The sequence below is a fragment of the Leptonychotes weddellii genome, chromosome 9, assembly GCF_054177405.1.
Source record: "Leptonychotes weddellii isolate Sample4059 chromosome 9, ASM5417740v2, whole genome shotgun sequence".
NCBI lineage: Eukaryota > Metazoa > Chordata > Mammalia > Carnivora > Phocidae > Leptonychotes > Leptonychotes weddellii.
The window spans coordinates 323,453-335,763 of record NC_138377.1 but is presented as its reverse complement, the minus strand read 5'-3'; the positions used below and the strand labels follow the sequence as shown (position 1 = coordinate 335,763).

The 12,311-nt window shown below is 58.5% G+C and overlaps 1 long non-coding RNA gene across 1 annotated transcript; it reads left to right on the top strand.

Annotated features, from left to right (window-relative positions):
- The first annotated feature begins 2,760 nt into the window (after positions 1-2,760).
- On the top strand, positions 2,761-4,851 carry LOC145723229 (uncharacterized). Its single transcript, XR_014148151.1, has 2 exons — positions 2,761-2,831; positions 4,202-4,851. It is a non-coding gene; the product is annotated as an uncharacterized LOC145723229 (long non-coding RNA).
- Positions 4,852-12,311: the final 7,460 nt, after the last annotated feature.

The window sequence follows — 12,311 nt, the reverse complement described above, 5'->3', positions numbered from 1 at the left end:
TGTGGGGGTGGCTCTCTGCACTCCTCCACACCAGCAGGCCATCTTGGGGACCCACAGAGGCAGGTCTCCGCAGCGGGGCAGGGGGAGTGACAGACCCTGCGGGATGGACCGACTCAGTGGCTGGCTGCTCCCAGCCCCGGGGCGCAGGGGAGGGGAGAGCCAGCCCCACCTGCAATGCCAGCCTGGGCCTGAACCTCGGGGGTCTCTGTGCTTGGTCTGTGCTCTGGGGAAGCCACGGTAGCCACAGAGCTACGGGGTGGGTGGGCCGGGTCAGCCCGAAGCCTCTTTCCCCTGCCCCTGGTCCCCTGCCAGCCTTGGGCACGACATTCCAGGGGCCCGCGAGCCCTGCGTCCTCCTGGCCAGACCCGGCCTCTCTGCCTCCAGCTGCACCAGGTCCCCTTCTGGCCCTTCTCATCTCGCGGCTCACAGCGTGCCTCCCCCAGCGAGCCCACGAGCCCGTGGCCCACTCACAATGCTGCTAAGCCGGCCCACTCTCCCAGGGCAGGAGCCCTGCATTCGCCGGCACTGTCCCCGGCGTTCCGCGTCCTGGGTTTGCCGCGCGTCCCTCAAGTCTTTGAAAATACATTCTTTAACTCGTATTACCTAACTTTTCAAGCAGAACCAGAAGCACAGCCACAGGATGCACACGATTTTCACCCTGCCCTGGCTCACTTGGCATTTGTACGAGTGGTTGCCCCATCCTGACACGTTGTTGAAACCCCCAGGGCTGGGATCAGCTGTACCATGGCTGGACATTCCAGGTTCTTCCAAGTTCCCCACATCCTCACGCCCAATCCTTGACTTCATTTCTTTTTCTTTTTTCTTTTTTAAAAGATTTTATTTATTTGGCAGAGACAGACAGAGCACGAGCAGGGGGAGCGGCAGACGGAGTGGGAGAAGCAGACCCGCAGCTGAGCAGGGAGCCCGATGCGGGGCTCGATCCCAGCATCCTGGGATCATGACCTGAGCTGAAGGCAGACACTTCACTGATGAGCCCCCCGGCGCCCCCTTGACTCCATGTCTGTGTTCGTGTTTGGGGTAAACTCTGGGGAGGGAGTTCCTGAGCTGTCGGCCCCCATGGCATATCTCCCACGTGGGCTTCCCATGCTTTTTTTCTTTCCATTTTGATAGATTTTTTTTTTAAAGAAATCTCTAGGCCCAGCATGGGGCTTGAACTCAGGACCCTGAGATGGAGAGCCATGTGCTCTACCCACTGAGCCAGCCAGGCACCCACAATAGATTTTTAAATGCACGGTTTAAAATCTCATTTGCATTTCTTTGATTGGTAATGAGGCTGACATCCCCCACTGTGTCCATCCTTTTTTGTCCTGTCCCCCTCTGCCCCAGGTGACTCTGCGTCCACCCTCTGCCTGACAGGTCCCCTAAAACGTCATCTCGTCACCCTTCCGAGCACAAACACACCTGAAAGAACAGTGCAGCCTGACTCCCCATCCTTGGTAGCCTGCCCACCCTTCTCGACAGGGGAACACCCCACGGCCCATGCTCGTCACCAGACAGCATCCTGAGAGGCCTGCCAGCCGCCCAGCCCCAGGACCATGCCCTGCGACCAGGGGACCGTCCCCCCCGGCAGACATCTCGCTGTCCCCCCCCGTCCCTCCTCTTGGCCACGTGCCCCTCAGCCCAGGCAGTCCCTGGAGGCAAGGGAGCCAGGCCCTTTATATCTCACCCACCAAGCACCCCGAGACTCAGCCACAATGCCACCGCACCCGGAAGTTTCCACCTCTCCACCCTGGAGAGTGTCGCCCCTGAGCTCCGACTCTCTGGCCCCCGGGGACCGGCAGCCGTGGCGAGGGCTTCACAGAAGGAAACCTCAGGGTAGGCAGAGACTTTTGGGTACGGACAGAAGCTGCTGCCCTGTCACCCCATACCCTTCTGCCCTACCACATCTGCACACACTGGTGTCCCTGGGTTCGCTCTTGGTGGAGGACCCCAAGGGGAGACCCCTGACCAAGCCCCCACCTTTACGCCAACAAATCACCTTTGCTTTCAGACCCCAGCTGTCACGCACACCACCACCCCACCACCCTGCTGCCCCCCAGCACGTGGGGCCTATGACTTACTTAGGGAGGCAAACCTCACACTCACGCTCTGTAGGCCCAGCTGAGTGCTTTCAAGAAGTAGCAGGGTCCAAGTGTTTCCTTTAGAGCTCCCCTTACCGGGGCGCCTGGAGGCTCAGTCGTCAAGCATCTGCCTTCGGCTCAGGTCATGATCCCAGGGTCCTGGGATTGAGCCCCACGTCCAGCTCCCGGCTCCACGGGAAGCCTGCTTCTCTCTTTGCCCCTCCCCCTGCTTGTGTTCCCTCTCTCGCTATGTCTCTGTCAAATAAATAAATAAAATCTTAAAAAAAAAAAAAAAAAGAACTCCCCTTACCGTAAACGGCAGGCCCCAGGTTGACTAGCCCAGCTGAGGCGTCATCTGGCTGATGCCTTGGAACTTTCCTGGGGCAGATGCAATAAACCACCCCAGACTCACTTCTCCTTGTGTCTGTCCCAACACTCAGAGACAGGCTACACCATCTTCCCAGCTGGGCCGGACAGACGGAACCAGCTCAATGAGCTGTGTGCCCAGCCTCCCCAGACAAGATAGGGCAAGGCACGGGGAGGGACCCTTGGAGAGGAACTCGGCTCCTGCCCTAGGGCCCCCATTCGTCCTCCCCCAGGCAGGCCTAGCCACGTCACGTGGGGCCCTCCCTCCCCACTTCCCGTCTAGGGGTGGGGTCCCACCAGCGGAAAGGGGCCAACACAGTCTGCCCTTGGCTCTGCCTCTGGACCCCTAGAGCTGATAGCAGCCGGGCCCAGGGGACTCTGCAGGTGAGTTTCTCTGGGAGGGGCCGCCTGGGTTCCCCAGGACACAGCATCCCTCGCCAAGGCAATGCCCAGCCCCGGCAGGCACAGCTGCTTGTCCCTCTCCCCGGCTTACAGGACCCCAGGCGAAAACATCTTGGATCCAAACATACACCCCACTTTCCTTAGAAAATGCCCTGGGCTATAGGCAGCCCCCTGTCTTACCAACCACCCTCTGCCCAATGAGCTGCTTCTGGATTTGGGGGTGAGATGAAACCACATCTCCCACCACCAAGGCCTGACTCGGTCCTGGCGCTTTTAGCCCACGGGGGCAAGGCTGGGCCCACCAACACTCGGGGTGATCTGTGGCCAGCCCTGCAGGAGGGACAGTAAATGGTGGTGGACCCAGACAACGGCACCCGGGCACTTTCAGGGATGGGAAACTCCCCAGGAAGGTGCACCCGCACTCTGCTCTTTCCCCAAGGCACATTCAGGTCTCAGCCTGCCCCAGGGCTGTGTGCAGGGTCTTTGTGGCTCTGGGCTGCTGTCCCGCTCAGCCCCACCCCGAACAGTGATTTCTCATGGGTGTGGGCGGCTGCCAAGTACCTAGAAAGCTGGGCATGGAGTATGTGTAGGTCTGAGCGTAGGGCTGACCTCAGCCTTCCAGAAACACCCGCCCGGGGTCTGGCCACTGCCCTCTCCGGGGCTCGGGCCCAGGACACCTCTTCCCAGATGGGCAGTAGCAGGCGGAGCTAAGACTCTGGGTGGGCCTGAGACCCACCCTCCCTTGGCAGCAGCCGCCAGAGGCCCAGGCATCCGTGGGAGGTAAGGCCTCTGCAGACACAGAGCCCACATCAGGCCAGCTAGGCCAGGGGTCTCCAGGGACGCTGGGTGTCCATACTCATGGCCCAGGCCCCCCTCCGGGACCTGCTCCCCTCTGGAGCCCTGCTCAGGGGTCCATGTTTTCTGTTGATGGATCCAGGTGTGAAGCATAGCTCCAACCCGGACCATTATCATCTCCGCACATGGTTGGTCGGTCAAGGATGACCACTGATTCAAGTTAGGTCAGCTGAATCCTCCGCCGGAGGCCCACCTCCACCCCCCGGGTTTGCACCGTCTCTTCCAGTGCATGAATTCCTGAGCTGCAAAAGAGGGAGGAAGGCTCCCGGGGAGGACGGGCCTGCAGAGAACCAGAGATGAGCTCACCGGGCCAAGGGGTCTGGGCCCTATTCCCGAGGGCTGGCCGTCTTCCAGGCAGGGGGGAGGGGGGCCTGCAGCCACCTGACAATACGCCTGGGGTTCATTTACCTCCTGACTTCTGCTGGGTGGGTGCCCACGAAACCTGGAAGGGCTCTTCATTTATTCTGACTACAACATCATGCTCTTCCTCTCTCAAGGAGCGAAAATTATTCACCATTTCAAATAGGTCCTATGGATTTGAATTTCAGAAGGTACACAGTGTGGGCGTTGACGGCTCTCTCCCACCTGCCCTGCTCCTGGCTCTCTCAAGGCATCTGCGTACCCAAACAAGGGTGTCCATTCTCTTCCCAATTTCTGAAGTCTTTATAATGAGAAGGAGGGAACGTAGAGCCCTCCGGTAGCCACTACCTAGATTCAACCCACGTGTAGATCTCAGACGGGCTTCATCTAGCAACAGCCTCAAAGAGGTCTCTCATCAACTGGAAGCCAACGACATGCCCCCGCCGGCGGTGACGCTCTCCACGGGCAGCTAAGGACTTAGAGTCTCTCTCTCTCTGAGTATCATCAAGGACTCATAGATTTGTGTTTTTGTTTTTGTTTTGTTTTGTTCTTTAAGATTTCATTTATTCATCTGAGAGAGATCCAGAGAGCGAGCACGAGTGGGGGGAGGGGCAGAGGGAGAAGCAGGCTCCTCGCTGAGCAGGGAGCCCGACGCGGGGCTCGATCCCAGGACCCTGGGACCATGACCTGAGCCGAAGGCAGACGCTTCACCGACTGAGCCACCCAGGCGCCCCAGGATTTGTTTTAATGTGGTAAATTATACATAACAAAACATTTACAATTCCAACCACTTTGAAGTCTTTTAAGTGTACAGCTTGGCAGTATTAACTGCACTCACCATGTGCAGCCGCCTCGAGCATCTCCAGACCCTGTCAGCTTCCCAAACGGAAGCCCTCTCCCCATGAAGCACAAGCCCCCCTTTCCCTGGCACACATCACTCTTCCACCCATGTCTACGAATCTGACCCCCCTGGGGACCTCATACGTGTGGGTCACGCAGGCTTTGCCCTTCTGTGTCTGGCTGATCTCACTCAGCACAGGGTCCTCAAGGTCCAGCCATGTGGGAGCGGGGGTCAGAACGCCCTTCCTTCTGAAGGCAGAGTAATCGTCCATCGTGTGGATGGACCACATTTCCTTAATCCATGCTCATCAGTGGACCCCAGGCTACTGTCACCTGTTGGCTGCTGAGGAGGTGGGGACACCAGGCTCCATGTCCTCAATGTGTCTCAGTGAACCACAGTCATTAAGCTGTCCCAAAGTGGACCCATGACCCACACTGCCTCTGGCGGCTTAATTATATGGTTTGTCTCTTTGGATTTGTTCTCATGGTAACGTTACCCATCGGCTGCCACGTCTTCCTTCCCCGACTCCTCTCAGCATCTCCCCCCTCCCTGGAGCAGGGCTGAGTCAGGGGCTAGAGGAGAGAAAGGCAGGGGGCTGCTGGGATTTCCAGGGGCTCGGCGGTCCTCAGAAGAGGGCAGGAGTTTCCCAGGCACCAGCCCGGAAGGGGTTTTCGGGGCAGTTCCTAAGAGAGCTGCCCTGAGAGGGAAGAGGCTGGGGCAGGAACGGGGCTTTTGAGAGGGGACACCCCAAGAGCTCAGTGATTCTGAAAGGCTCTTTCTCAGACCATGTTCCTCTGACCAGGGCACCTGCTGAGTGGGAACCGTGAGTCCTGGTTCAGCCCAGGACAGGCTGCCCCCATCGCCCCAGATAACCACGCTCCACACACAGGGGTTGTCTCTCTGGGGGCTGGCCTGGCAGCTTCCATAGCCTTGGGAAACTGGTGCCTTATCTCATGGCCCAAGAGGCTACTTGATCGGCAGCCTTCACGTCTGTACCTCAGGTGTCGGGAAGGAAGAAAGTGGACGATGGCGGTGCCCCTCCCCTTTGAGGAGACATCCCAGAATTCCCACCCAGACCCCTGGTCCTACGTCCTCGGGAATGCAGGGCTGGGACCATGCCTGGCTGCAGAGGAGGCTGGAAAATGTGATCTTTGCTGTGCCCGTCCATGCTGGGTGCTCTTCCTAAGCGAGAAGGGGCGTATGGGTTATGGGGCCACATCGTGCCTCGGGCACACAGGGTCACCAGCTTTGCTTTGACCTGGCAAGGGCAGGTCCCAGGCAGGTGAGTGGGGTGCACACAGCCAGGCCCAGGGATGAAAGTGCCCCCAGATGAGGAAAGGGTCCAGAGAGGCTGGGGAGAGGGGTCTGGGGGAGACCCCCTGAAGGGTTGATGGACGAGCGGAGGCCCCGCCGAAACCACAGGAAACCCCCTGCCTTCGGACCTCTGGAAGCAGGATCACTGTGGAGAACTGAAACCATCACCACGTGACTCCTGGCCCACTGGCATTAGCGGGAGCAGCTACCTCTGTGTCCACCAACAGAAGTCCGTCCTTCAGGGGGGAGAGTGATGCTGAACACCCTTGCTGCTCACCCCAGAATCTCCAGGAAGAGCCATCAGCTCGTAAGCAGGAAGTGTCAAGTGACACCTTGGGTGATATTTTGGGGATGCACATCACCAATATCTACTGGGGGCACCCGAGGATCCCAGAGCCCTGCAGAGGGGGTCACAGCCACACCGGGTCCTGCTGGTGTGACAGGCCACGGGCCCTGCCTGTCCATCCCTTTAGTCCGTGAGCCCCGCGGGCGGCAGGGTCCACACCCCATTTCCTTTGGTGCTTCTGAGCCCGCCGTCGCCTGAGTGGACGTCCCATCAGTGGAAGCCGCTCTCGGAAGATTATGCGTAGGCCCAGCATCCTGCCACTCAGAGCCACTGCTGGGTGGGCAGAGGAGGACGCCCAACCTCGGGGCGGGGGAGGCACTTGGGACACAACAAGGGGCTCCTCGCGCACAGGAAACCCAGCAGCAGGGGGTCACAGAGCCAGTGAGAAACAGAACTATAAAGCTACAGAAGAAAGCAGGGGGCTTCGGGGCAGCGGGGGGACAGCGGGGGGCAGCGGGCTCTGGCGGGACAGACGGCGGGCTAACAGACCCGCTCGCTGCGTGAAAAGCCACAGACCCAGGAAGTTCATAGAAGACTGTCCTGAAGGACATCTCAGCTGCCCCGGACACAGAAGGACCTCAGAAATCTCCCAAAGCACCCAGGAGACCCCTTCTCCCCTGGCCACTTCAGGAAGCTCTGTCCAGGCGCCCAGCGGGAGGCAGGGAGCCACGGAAACTCAGGGTGGCACACCGCGTGGCCGGGCGGCCACTAGGCTCACAGAACACAGTGCCTCAGTGTGAGCCTTCTTTTCCGGCTCATTCCCCCAGATCCTCCGTTGCCAAGGTCAGCAGCAGATCAGAAATGAAAACCCGGTCCTTCCTGCTGGATTCCTCCTGCCGCGGGTAGACCCCCGGCCACCCCCACCCTTGCAGCACGGCCAGGCCAGGGCCTCACCTGGTGGTCCCCGACCAGGGCGACGCCTCCCCCAAGGGGGCATCTGGCCCCCGACCAGGGCAATGCCTCCCCCAAGGGGGCATCTGGCCTTTCTGGAGACATTCTTGGGTTTCACTGGGGGGATGGTCCTGATGTCTAGGGGGTGTGTACCCATGATGCTACACATCCCATAATGTACAGGACAACCCCTCCCCGCCATGATGCTGGAGGGGGGAGCCCTGATGGCGGTGGGCACCAGGGAGGGTTTGGGATCGCTCTGTACTCTCCCTGCCCCCATGAAGAGGCTGCCCGCTGCAGCTAGGAGGCCCCCCCGGGCCTCACACCCCCGCCCTGGGGAAACCCCGGAGCTGTGGATGTGAGGAGTTCGGCAGCAGCCAAAGCCGGGGCGGCTTGCCCTTGGGGCCTGGACGAGACCCGACCTTCACCCCTGGGCTCTGGGACCCTGTGCCTTCCTCCTGCCCCTACCCTCTGCAATACAGAAGAAAGCAGAAGTGAACTGGGGAGGGGAATGCCAGGGTGGGGCTCCCCCTCCCCCTCCGCAGGCTGACACATCCTAGATAGCAGTCACACAGAAAAACACTCTTGGTATCTGAGCCCGCCACTCTCAGCGGAAGTAATTTGGTTTCCTCTGCAGGGTAACAGGCCTCCAGCCAACCTCAGTTCTCAACAGTCTGGGTAACACCCAGGTTGGGGGTCCCAGGACGCTGGGCTGGGGGTGTTTACGGAGCACCTGCTGTATACACCACCCTGGGCAGGTCTGGAGGGTAGGGGACCTCCCCCAGGCCTCTGGGAGCCTGCAGCCCGAGGAGGGGGCCCCTCACGTCAGCAGAGAGAGGTCATGGGGGCCACGTGGCCGTGTTGCCCTGGGAGCACGGCCACAATCCTGGAGAGTGACCGGAAGCATTGCAGGGCGCTTGGGGTCTGGAAGGACGTCGGGGCAGAGGGACAGAGAGAAGGAGGCTGGGAGGAGTGCGTGCCCCTGGGGCCCACAGGGAGGGAGAGAGGGCCAGGACTGTGCAGCTTGTCTCCCAGGGCCGGCCAGTAGAACCTTCTGGTGAGGGGCCGTGCAGTCCACAGGCTGTTCTGCCAGGTCAGGGTGAGGACGGAGCCAGAGGGCAGTGGCCAGGCCTGAGACCGCAGGGCCAAGAGACAGAGAGGAGGCAGGGGCAGGGGACCCACTGGATACGGGCAGGAGAGGCCGGAGCTGGGCACTGCCCAGGGGACAACGATGCCAGGGGGCACAGAGAAGACTCGGGCCTAAGGGCCTCGGAGGCCAGACACCTGCCCACAGAAAGATGGGAGCAGGTCAGAGGGCAGGGGGTCCCGCCGACCCACTCAAGAGGTTATGCTCAGGGCAGGGGGAGAGGCGGGCAGGGGCTGGAGGGTGGAGGGAAGGGGTGCGTCTAGGTGTGAAGCCACGTCCCGCATCTGATGGGCTCCTGGACGCCCCTCCCCTCACAGAGAATCCAGGTCAGAGGTGGGAGCGGCCTCCGCTTCCTGCCCTTCACCTGCAGACTCCACACTGCCTGCCCACCACCGCCACCTGGGCTGAGGCTTCCTTCCGGGGTGGAGGGGCGCCGCCCACCCGGACGGGGCCTCAGTCACGCCTTCCTCCCCACCCCTGCCGGCGCCCACCTGGCGCTGTTCGCCCACGCACAGACGCGTGGCTGCGTGCATGTGCACACACTGCACACACACACGTGCACACAGACTCACACTCACACACGCAGGAACCCCGCACGGGGCTCTGGCTGGGACAGGACATGGGCAGTGCTCGGGACTCCTGGACCCACCTTCCTGCTGCGTGACCCCAGCAGGCCTCCTGGCTTCTCTGGGCCGGGCAGGCGCCGGGGGGTGGGATGTCTGTAAGAGGGCGCCCTGCTCCCTGCAAACTGTGCTTTCTTTGCTGGAGGCTGTGCACCACTCTTGGAGCCTAGGGGCCCTCACTCGTGTCTGGCGCTGGCTGCCCAACCCTGAGGCTCTCCTGCGGGGGAGGCAATGGCCATTCTAGAAGACCCAGCCCTACTGCCACCTTCAGCCTCCGCAGGGCCCTGTCTCGCCTTTGGATGCCGGGCTGTGATCAAACCGCCACTGGCCCCAGGCTGAGCCTCAGAAACCCTGGTCAGTGTGGTGGGGCGGGGGCAGGGGACGGCTTCCGTCCCCAGCTGCAGCCCTGGGTCCTAGCTGCGGCCTGGGCGCTGGGCTCTGGTTGGCTCCTCTCTGCTGTGGGAGCAGATTGTCCCTGGCAGACGTGGTCAGGAGAGCTGACCCTGCGCTGGCTTTGGGGCTCCGCACTCTGACGTGGTCACCTCCACGTCCTCATTTGCAAAACGGGCTATTCCGGCCCCAAGTGCCCACATGGGACTACTTTTAAGTATTGCCTCCATTGACCTGCTGGCCCTACAACTAGTCCAACTTCTTATTTCTATTTTTCTAATAATGTTTCTGTCTCATCTATGTTTTCAGAAACACTGACATACAGTTATTCACAGTATTCTCTCGTTAACACTTTTTTGGAATTGATTTTTTTTGCCTTTTTAAATTTTTTAATTTACATGCCGTAGAATTCACTCTGTGACATTCAGTCCTACGCGTTTTGACAGATGCACACGGCTGTGTCCCCGGCAGAGTCAGCTCTGGCACCCCCAAACTCCTTCGGGCTGCCACCCCTTGGCGGTCAGCGCTGCCCCCCACCCCAACCCCTGGCGACCCCTGCTCTGTGTCCCCTGTCTCTGCTCCTGCCGTTTCCAGAACACCATGAGCAGAGTTATAGAGGCTTGCGAATCCACCCTTGCCCACAGAAGGTGCATTTGAGATTCATCCGTGGTTTGCACGTAAATAGCTCCTTCCTCTTCAGTCCTGGATGGTACTCATGTCACGGACAGACAGCCGGCTGTGCATCTGTCAGTTGAAGAGCCCTGGGTTTTTTCCAGTTTGGGTGGATCATAAACCACGCTGCTGTAAAGATTCACATGCAGGCTTGTGCACGAACATGAGTTTCCATTTCTCTTGAGGGAGCACCTGGGAGTGGAGTTCCTGAGTCATCGCAGGGGGAGAAATGACCCAGCCGGCGCCCACAGCGACCGCACCAGCTGCATGCTCAGCAGCCGGGGGCCTCAAGGCTGCCTCTGGCCGCAGGGCTCGTGTCCCAGCGGGGGACCCGGGGGACCCCCCCGCAGCTTTAATATGCATTTGCCTGATGATGCAGGTTGGGGACCACCCTCTCGTGTGCCACCTTCCTTCTGGACGCCTTCCTGGGTGCCACGTTCAGACCTTCGGCCAATTTTTAAATTGGGTTGTTTCTACACTGTTGAGTTCCGAGAGCTCCCCGTGCTTCTGCCTACGTGTCCTGTACCTGATGGATGTTTGCAAGAAATTTCTGCCAGTCTGTGGCTTATTATCTTCTAAATCTGCAATTACAGCCTCTTGTTGATTCATGTTATTTATTGGTGTCTTTTCTTTCCTTTCTTTTCCTGTTGTTTTTATTCCTCCCAGACGCTGGTCTGCTTCAGTGGGAGATGAATTTTTGGAAGAACTAACTTTTGTCTTCATCGCAGTCTACCACACCTTGTTCTTTAGTTCATTGATCTCCAGTCTTGTTTTTTATCTCTGGTTTTTACCTTTCTTTGGGCTTATTCTGTTCCCCCCGCAACTTTCCTTTTTTATTTGATTTACAAAGTTGGGGCTAACTTACGCACGGGATGTGGTTCCAACTTTCGACAAAGGCATCCAGGGGGATAACTGCTGGCACCACAGATAGAAAATATCTCCGTCACCCGCCTCATTGCCTTGAGCCCTTTACAGCCGCTGCCCCCCCCTCAAGCCAGCCCCTTGGCTTCCTAAGGGGGGGTCCCAGTTTTCAAAGCCCAAGGCTTCCTCCTATTCTAATATAAGTGTTTGTACTCATTCCCTGGGAGCGCCGCTCTGCTGCCCTCGAGTCTGGACATGCACTGTTTTATTATCATTCAGTTTTGGGTATTTTAAATTTTCCATTATGATCTCGTCCTTCGCTCATTAGTTATTCAGCAGTACGAGGGCATGTCTTACAGCGCTTGTCTATAAAAATTTCTCTAACGTTGGATTGTATTTTCAGACACTCAGCGCAGTTAACAGAATTGTACGGCGAAACCCCACAAGCTCAGCCTGAATACCCCACAGTTCACCTGTCCCTTCACACATCCCTCCATCCACCCATCTGCTGGGGAGGAAATATTTTCCTCTACCCTTCAAAGGTTCTTCCAGGTGGTCTAAGAATAAAATGGACACAAGACAGATGAACAGAAGAAAAACAAATTAATTTTGTCTGTATAGGAACCACCACCCACAGGAGAGGTCCCACGACAGAAGGGTAAAAGGAAGTATTTATGCCATCCTGAGCTACGGATTGGGATGGGGACCCAGGCTTCAAAGTGGAGGAGGGCAGTTCACAGGGCCGTGAGAAGGAGAACAGACGTTTGCTAATTAGATGCTTGCCCTGCCACAGAGATGGGTCATTCACATAAACTGTATCTCTGATGATAACTCTTATTCTGGCAAAGATTCCCAATTTAGGTTCTTCTAGGTATTTAGGGAAGGGACAAAATTTCTCCTGAGCCCACGGGGTCTTAATTACCTTCAGCTCAAAATAGCCTTCATACCAAAATGGCATATTTTGGCAAGACTTGTCCTGAACCCCTTCACATCCATCCACCCATCTATGCCTCTGTTCCTCCCTCCATCTGTGCCTCATCCTTCCCTCCCTCTAGCCTGAACTCCCCCTCCATCTACCCATCTACTTATCCATCCATCCAACCAACCATCCACCCATCGTTCCGCCTGCCCATCTCTCTATCCATTCACTCCACCCCCTCCC